At 46.5% G+C, this 8,480-nt stretch overlaps 1 protein-coding gene and 1 long non-coding RNA gene across 2 annotated transcripts in view; one reads left to right on the forward strand and one right to left on the reverse strand.

Annotated features, from left to right (window-relative positions):
- The window catches only part of ARHGAP21 (Rho GTPase activating protein 21), a 132,768-nt gene extending 130,699 nt beyond the window's left edge, over positions 1-2,069 (reverse strand). Inside the window, 1 exon segment of the mRNA XM_078075252.1 lies at positions 1,856-2,069. The gene's annotated coding sequence lies outside the window, so the exon portion shown is untranslated.
- Positions 1,485-3,574, forward strand: LOC118523235 (uncharacterized). The gene is made up of 2 exons (XR_004911000.2): positions 1,485-2,533; positions 2,820-3,574. It is a non-coding gene; the product is annotated as an uncharacterized LOC118523235 (long non-coding RNA).
- The last annotated feature ends 4,906 nt before the right edge of the window (positions 3,575-8,480 follow it).

The raw sequence follows: 8,480 nt of genomic DNA on the forward strand, positions 1-8,480 counted from the left end.
TAGACAGTGGCCCAAAGATGCTGCCTCTGTGCTTACCTCACAGGTGGGGGACCCGCAGGCCTTGAGCTTGTCACCATCTCCCTCCGGTAGACCAGTCCGACGTGTGGCCATCATTTCATTTCAAATTACAAAGAAGGGACCAACCCTTTGGAGTCCACATTGGGGGGGTGGAATGCCACCACACACCAAAAAGGGAAGAATTCCACACCAGGCTCCGAGGAGGTGCAGGGCTGGTGAAACAAGTAATGTGCCTGGGGAATGAAATGTTTTTATGAAGCCCCTTCAAAACGCCCTGATGGATTTCTTCGGACTTCAACTGACTTCACCGTCTTCGTCCATTTCTCGAGACTTAAAAAACAAAGAAGACGGGTCTTCTTGGCAGCTAATGAGGCCAACTGCAGAAAGCGGTCCCCCTCCTCCTCCCAGCGCTACTCCGTGACCAAGAGGAATCTGAGTGGGTCGCGAAGGCTCGAGCGTCAGCTCCCAAAGAGATCTCTCCTGGAACAGGGAATAGTTAAGGGCATGAACTTTCTCCGGACGCTGACCTTAGCCTTGCCACAAGTCTACACCAAGTTCGCGGTTCCAACACTTAGAAAGATTATTCGGTCCCTGCTGATGAACCTCACGCACGAAAAGAGGAAATAGTCCTCCCAGACAAAACAGAAAGAAAAAAGGAAAAACCTATAAATCAGGGGAAAAAATGAGAAGCATCGGAACTGCACGGTGGTTGCGTCAAACACGCCTGGTTGGTGTGCAGCCTTCAGGAAAAAAAAAATTCCCTTTTCAAGTGCATTTTAATTAATGTATTTTCTGGGCAGAAGAGAGAGTGTATAGGCTCTTGGGCATCACCCAGATACGTACACTTAACGGAAGTTTTCTCCCCACGAGATTAAAATGTAATACTTTTCAGAAACCCTGATCGCTCCCCTACACCCCCCACCAAAATAAAAACAAAAAGCCAGCCTCGGAGGCGGGCAGCGCCGGCTCGGCCGGCGTTTGCTGGCGGGCGGGGTAAGTCTGGGCGCCCGCAGCCGTGCCCCTGCGCCCCGAGGCTGCCCCCGAGGAGGCGGCTGTTTTGCTTGGCCCGCGGCGGGGCTGGGCGGGGAGGTGTGCGCGGCCGCGGGTGGGACCCGGGCGCAACTCCCTCTCCGGGGCATTATTCTGGAGCGACGAAAATGAAGCCGCAGCCCGGGCAACTTTTATTTACTTGCTGCTCCCCAAACTACCATTCGACACACTATCTTTCCCTTTCCCTGGGGCCACCTAGGGAAGACAAAAAAAAAAAAAAAGGAAAAAGAAAACCACCACCCACCTACCACTATTTCCTCCGCCCCTTCCAGAGGCGGGTCGGTAATCTCGATCTCCCGGGAAGGGAGACCCAAATATGTACTTTTAAAACAAGGTGTCGGGAGACCCGGGGGAAAAACAAAAAACAAGGGGCTTACCCTTCCCAGCCCGCTTGGCCCAGCTTCCGAGGCGCGGCGGCGAGCAGGAGCGGGGACGCGGGCCGGGCGCCGGGCCCGGCCGGGACGCGCTAGGCCGCAGGCTCGGTTAATATTCATGAGCGGACGGGAGGCGCCCCTCCTCCACGGCCGGCCGGCCGGACCCCGGCGCCCGCCGCCGGCCTTTGTGCCCTTCCCTCCTTCCTCCGGCCCTCCCTCGCTCCGCACACGCGGGCGCGGCCCCTCCGCCCCCGCCGGGTGCCCGCCGCGGGCTCCCTCCGGCCCCGCGCCAGCGCCGGGCGGGATGGCCTGAGGTGGCGGGAAGGGAGGGAGCCCGCGGCGAGCCGGGCTCTCCACCCGCCCGCGGGCGCTGCGCCCTCTCGGCTAAGGCGGAAAGTAAAACAGGCACGCACCGGAGAAAGCGGGGGCGACTGGATCCGCTCGGGGCTGGCTGGCCCCAGGCAGCGCGCCCCGCACGCCCGGCGCGAGCCGGACCGAGCGGGAGGACGATCCGGCGCTGGCCCGCCGCCGCCGCGCTCCGAGGCCGCCGCCCCCGGCCGGCCGCTCCCAGGCACCGCCGCGACCTGCCCCGGCCGGCCCCGGGCTCTCGGCCGCCGCGGGAGGGCGTGGGGCGGGGCGGCGGCCGCCGGACTCTCCCCTCGCCTCGCCGGGCCGGGCCGGGGCCGCGCTCGGGCGCCCGCGATCGCCAAGTGACAGAAGTGCCTCGCTCCGCTGCCGCGCCGAGCTGTTTCCCGGGGGCGGATTTCTCGCTTCTTCCTCCCTGGATCCACCTCCTCCCACTCCACCTCCTTCCCCTCCCCTCCCCAGGGGAGGCTCTGAGGCTGAATATTTTCTGTCTTGAATAATACGGTCCCGGGAACCGACGCTGGAGAAGGGGGATTAGCCCGGGTAGGGGGTACTCGCCAACCCCCTCCCAAGGCGTCTCCGACCTACAAGCCCTCAGTGGCCCGCCGGCACCCCCCCCCCCCCTAAAATCAGGCACACACAAAACCTCCCCTGCCTTCTCCAGTCTGCCGAGCGCAGAGCGGGAGCGGCCAGGAACCGCGGTTTCTCCTGGGGAAGAAGACTAGGTGCTTGGTTGTCAGGGGCCGAGAGGGGGACAATGCTATGGCTGGGTTCGCGAATTTGAAGGGTCACAGGTCCCAGACTGCGGGGAACATATCTTGGCGCTGTATTTTGTTTTTGGCTTTTTTTTTTTTTTTGGCTGCGGGAGAGGAAAGAAGCGGCGATGCGACGTGCCACTTCAAGATAATAAGGGAGTGTCCTTTCACGCCCAACAGCAAAATAGTTTCTCGTGTTGGGGGAAGGGGGTCGCAGCGTTGTTCATTCAATTATTTTTCCTTTCTAAATCTGCAGATAGTTGAATGAAGTCGGCGCGACTAGCGGAACCGAGGAAAGGTGGCTGCGCCGCTCCACTCTACAGGTCACAGCGGCTCCGGGACCAGAGCACAACCGCAGCCCCTCCCCACCCATTCCGAGGCCTGCCTCAGACCCCGGGCGGCTCGCTCCGCCCCGCCGCGCCTCACAACATCTCCCGCTGCAAATGGCCCAATCCGGAGACGCGACGAGAGAACACGAGCCAATCAGGGGCTGCTGACTCAGGCTTCCCTCCACCCTTTGCCCCTCCCCTGGTAGGAAAAGCCACCGCCCCTCTGTCTCCCCTTCCCACCCCCCCACCCCCGCCCCACCACCCCCGGGGAGGTGGCTTACCGACCGGCTCGCATCCTCCCGGGGCTGGAGTGGGGTAGCCCGCTGAAGCGGCGGCGTTTGTCACCTTGTCACCCTCATCCTCACCCTCTCCCAGACACACCCCTACTCCCTTTCCCAGTCCTCCTGCTGGTGCTGTTGAGGGTCATTTGTATCCTCACTCCGGCGGAGGACTGCCAGCTATTGTGTCTGATCAGCTGCCACCACCATCCTGAGGGAAAAAAAGGAACAAAACCAAGAAGCTACGGGGTCTGCTTACCTTTTCCTTCTTTCTTACCACACTACCCCCTGAAGATTTTAAGACACCTTCCCATCCCCTGCTCCCCGTCCGCTGCCTGGGGTCCTGTTTCTCCATGAGGAAAAAACCAAACAAACAAATAAAAACACACTCCCTGGAGCCTGAATACCTGTGCCTTAATTTTTAATATTCCTCAGAGTGGAAGGTGCCAAGAATCGAGAATATACAACTAAATCCTCAGCCTCAATTAGAGGAAAGATTTGGACTGGATCATCTTTATATGGCCATGAAATTTGCATGTTCGTTACAGCCCCTGACAAAACTAGTCAGCCAACAACAAACAAAGAAAGAAAGAAAGAAAGAAAGAAAAGAAAGAAAGAAAGAAAGAAAGAAAAGAAAGAAAGAAAGAAAGAAAAAAAAAAAAGAAAGAAGAAAGAAAGAATAAAATAGAGGGAATGCCTACCAGTCATTTGGTAATTTACTGAATAGCCCACTGGACTATAGCAGTATCCAGTTCTAGATACTGTTGAGTAAATTAACAAGAAGTGAATAGAAATGCAGGGTTCAAGTAGTGTACCTCTAGTGGGCTTATAGAGTATGTCCAGAAAGAAAAAACAATTTCAAGCACAAAACAACTCCTTACAAATGCAAATGTGCATGCATGGCTAAACTGAGTACTTCATAGCTGAGGACATCTAGGGTTAAGATTTTTGCAATGGAAATTTTTATAAATGTTGATTTTGAAAAAGATTTTCAGTTTGGTAAAGGAGAGTAAATATTGGCCATGGAGGGAGACATGAGAGGAGGTAAACACATTTTAGAAACTGTAGGAAAATAACATAACCTAGAAAGACATTTCTATAAAAGGTAAATGGAAGCATCAAGATTACAGTCTAGCTCCATCATTTACCTTGTGACTTAAGGCAAACTATTACTTCCGTGTATAAGTATTAGAGCTCTCAAGTAATAATACTGACTGCCATCTAGATAGCACCGCCTCTGTGCTAGGTGTTCCTCCAAGAGCTTTACACACAACTTCATGAGATAACTAACTGTGTGACAGAGCCAGGAATAAGCCCAGAGGGTCAGCTCCAGAGTCCATGCTTTTCTCCACAACACTATACTACCTCTACCATGGTTTTTAACAATAATAACAACATTAACTAACCTTTACTTAGCTTGTTGTGTCCTAATTATTGTGCTTTGTGGGTAACTAATTTAATCTTACCTCTGGGTTAGGCATGATTATGATGTTCCATATTGGGGAATGTTTTTAAGAGCCATTGTGAGAAGTTACTATTATACGTATCTTATTTCTGTTAGGATGGGAATGATCATGATGTTCTAAAATTTGGGGATATTTTTAAGAATCACTATGATAAATTGCTATCATATGTATCTATGTGTATTAGGCTATCTGAATGGACAGGGACAGTAGCACAGAACGAAGATTGGGGAAATCTGGGCCCTAATCCTCTCCTGGGACCTCTGTGACAGCACCTTCCCAAGCTAGCTGGGCTGTTGAGAGCATCAAACTAGATAATACAAGTGAAGGAGCTTTCAAAATGTAAAAACATTATTCTGATTACAGTCTTATTATAAAGCAGGTGTGTATCCTGTTTCCCCAACTAGGAACTCTTTATACTCTTTATTTTATTGTTATTTACTAGGAACGTTTTAACCCAGCTAAAAATTAGGTCAATTCCTTTCTGAAGGCATGAGCTATAATAATATTTTATTAACGGTTTGAGCTCTCATTTAGATGTATTCTAAACAGACCAAAGTGGACACTATCTGGGCATCTATAAAGTGGCAGACATCAGCGAGTCATTCGCCATTCCAAAGGCTGATGGTGTAATTAGTGGAGAATGTAAACCCTTGGATCCAGCTCCCTTCAGCTGCCCATCTTGGGCATTTCACTCATTAACACCTCCACCAGAGGGAGGGCAAGAGAAAGGAAAAGGAGCCAAACTTAAATCCTGTGGCTACTTGTTAACTGCTCCAGTGAGATATTTGGTAAAACAATGGGTTTGGGGACCGCTGTAACTGAAAGGAGGTTTGGAATTAACTGTGGGTTTCACAGTTGATATCTTGATAGTCTTCTTCATCCTAAATATCATGGATAAGCAAGAGCTAACAGTAATTCTACCTTTGTTTTACTTTGAAAAGCTAATATTTTCCTCTTTTGAGCAAAGCTAATTAATAATCTAGCTTCTTGGGATGCCTGGCTGGCTCAGTCTGTTAAGCGTCTGCCTTCAGCTCAGGTCATGATCCCAGGGCCCTGGGATGGAGTCCCACATCTGGCTCCTTGCTCAGCGGGGAGCCTACGTCTCCCTCTGCCTGCCTCTCCTCCTGCTTGTGCTCTCTCTCTCTCTGACAAATAAAATCTTAAAAAAAAAAAATAACCTAGCTTCTTAGAGTTTCCCTTGAAATAGTCTCAGAAATTAATACAGCTATATTAATAACAACTACAAGACAATCTTGTACACTATGATTCTGACAAGGTAGGCAAAACATTTTTAAAGATGCAAACTATATCCTTAAAACATAACTTTTGACTTTGTTAATGACACAATAATACTGTTTTGGTGAACCACAATCAAGGAAAAATGTCGAAGCCAGAAATAGAACCAAGTGTCTTAACCCCCGGTCTAATGTCATTCTGTTATAAACTATGGATGATTTCTACTCTGAATATAGAAGTTGGCAATTCTAAGAGGCACAAGTGTTTGCCAGTGAATTTCACAGATGAAATGTGTAATTTGGGATGAAGCATTTGTAAAACTATGTGTCTGCGGCAGTTAAGACCAATGACCCTCAGAAGAGTTAGCATTTTTTCAGTTTTAGGACAATACTGTAGACTTTACTTCTTTTTCATACAACAGTAAAAAGACACATTACCTGCTAATATTTCTTGGAAAAAGACTTTCATGTTGAACTGAATAGTTCCAGAAAACACACCTCTCTAGCAAGACATTCACTACTGTAATCAAGAGAAATAATAAATAAGATTTCTAAGATTCTTCTTTCTTCATCACCTATTTTACAATAATAGGTTGTCATCCATCCCACTATTTTGGTTGTCATCCATCCCACAATAATAGGTTGTCATCCATCCCACAATATTTTACAAAAATATTATTTACAATAATAATGTAAATGATTTACTAATTTAATGTTCTGCATTGGCTAGATATATGACATTATTTCTGTCCCCAGGATGATTATCATCAATTATTAATTTTTAACCTAAAGGGTAGTGACGCTACTTAATTCAATGTGTACAGGGCCTAGCAAACTGGCACACACAATAGATATTTTTGAATAATTTCCCTGCCCTCAGCTTATTGTGGTCTTTTCCTCCCCTGGGCTAGTATTCTGCTTGGGATTTTCTTTTTCGTTTGTTTGTTTTTTGCTATGAATTACTTACTTGATCATAAACAATCTTATGTTATCATTTAACTGTAACTGAATATTGTCTCCCTTTCTATCTAGATTTTAAACTTCTTTGGGGAGGATTCCTGGGGCTTTTACTTCTCTTCAGACCCCCCGTAATACCTACTACAGCTTTCACACACAGAAATCACTATAAAATGATTCAAGAATGGAATGATGATTGTGTCATTATTATTGATAAATAGTGGTACCTCAAGAAATTCCTGGCTGACCAGCAACTCTCTAGAGTGCAAGAAGATGTGTGTACATGTCTGTGTGCATATGCTTAAAATGGAGAGTATAAATTATAAGAGTTGTCCAAAAGAGAGTTCTTCCCTCAACTTCCAGAAATGCTACATCCTATCTCTACTTAACTTCACTTCTGGTGACTGAGATGCTTTTTTGGCCACAACACCATGCCAAAAATTAAGGTCACTTGCATTTTGTCAGTTACTATACAATATTAGCCCATAGTTTATCAAAAATCATGTATCAAACATTTTCTTCTAGATTCAAATTCTTTTTCAGCACCAGCATCTCCATAATTAAACTTCAGTGGTACAGTAGCCATATTCATCAGCATTATTAAGATTGTATTCCTATATTTTAAGAAAAACACGCATAAAAATATAAAAGTTTTTATTTTATCCTAAGAATCGTGATTTTCATTTAAAAGCATTCCAGTTTTCCTTAAAATATGAGACACGTTTTTTAAATGTCTCCACCCACCCAACTACTTATGAGTTAGAACATCCTGTGAAAACACCGTGCAATCTGGGTAGAAAGCCATATTACTGGAAAATTGAAATATGCTTTTATTATCTTGGAATAGAAAGCTAAGTCCTAACCATTCTAAGAAAGTGTGCTGGCAATTGACTTTGATATTACAGACCTAATCCAGAGCAACCAAACCTTTTTCAACAGAATGAAAAAAAATGAGCTAGCTTTCACTTTCATCTTCATGGAGCAGAAGTTGGAGAGACATCTAAAAACCTCTCCATTACTTAATTCAGTAAAACTCTGCGTGTCCTTTAATATTCTCTAGCACTGTAGATTCCATTCCTCTATTCCTGTAATTGCCTGCATTCCCTACTAATCCAAAAGTCAACTAACCAAGAGTTCTTCCTCCAGATAGGAAAAGATTGAAGGAATATGTGGCAATTCACATCTGGGCTTAAGTATGAAAGATGCAGGCTTGCATAACTTTTCTCCTAAAAGATTTTTTCAATTAAATTTTAATTTTAAAAAATTGCCACATAAAAGGAAAAAAAAAATAGACTTTGCAACCATGAGAGCCCAATCTTGTATTACATTTCATGAGTCCTCCTCTTGCTTTCTTCCAAGCTCCTCATAGGCTGGATCTAACAGGAAGTCCAAGGTACTCAAAAGTAATTCCTCCACTCTCTTTCATATAAACAGAAAATCTAAATAGCAAATCCTGATCAAAGATGGATGGGAAGAAAATTAAAAGACTGATGTAAACATTTTTAAATGGGGGGGTGTAGAGAAGATGAAATAAAGGAGCATATTAATCAAATGAGAAAGAAAGGATATACTATAGAAAACAACTCACCTCTTATAATAAATAGAAAAAAAATTGCAACAAATGTTTTACACCCTGAAGGAAATAAAATATA

The sequence above is a fragment of the Halichoerus grypus genome, chromosome 6 (assembly GCF_964656455.1).
Source record: "Halichoerus grypus chromosome 6, mHalGry1.hap1.1, whole genome shotgun sequence".
NCBI lineage: Eukaryota > Metazoa > Chordata > Mammalia > Carnivora > Phocidae > Halichoerus > Halichoerus grypus.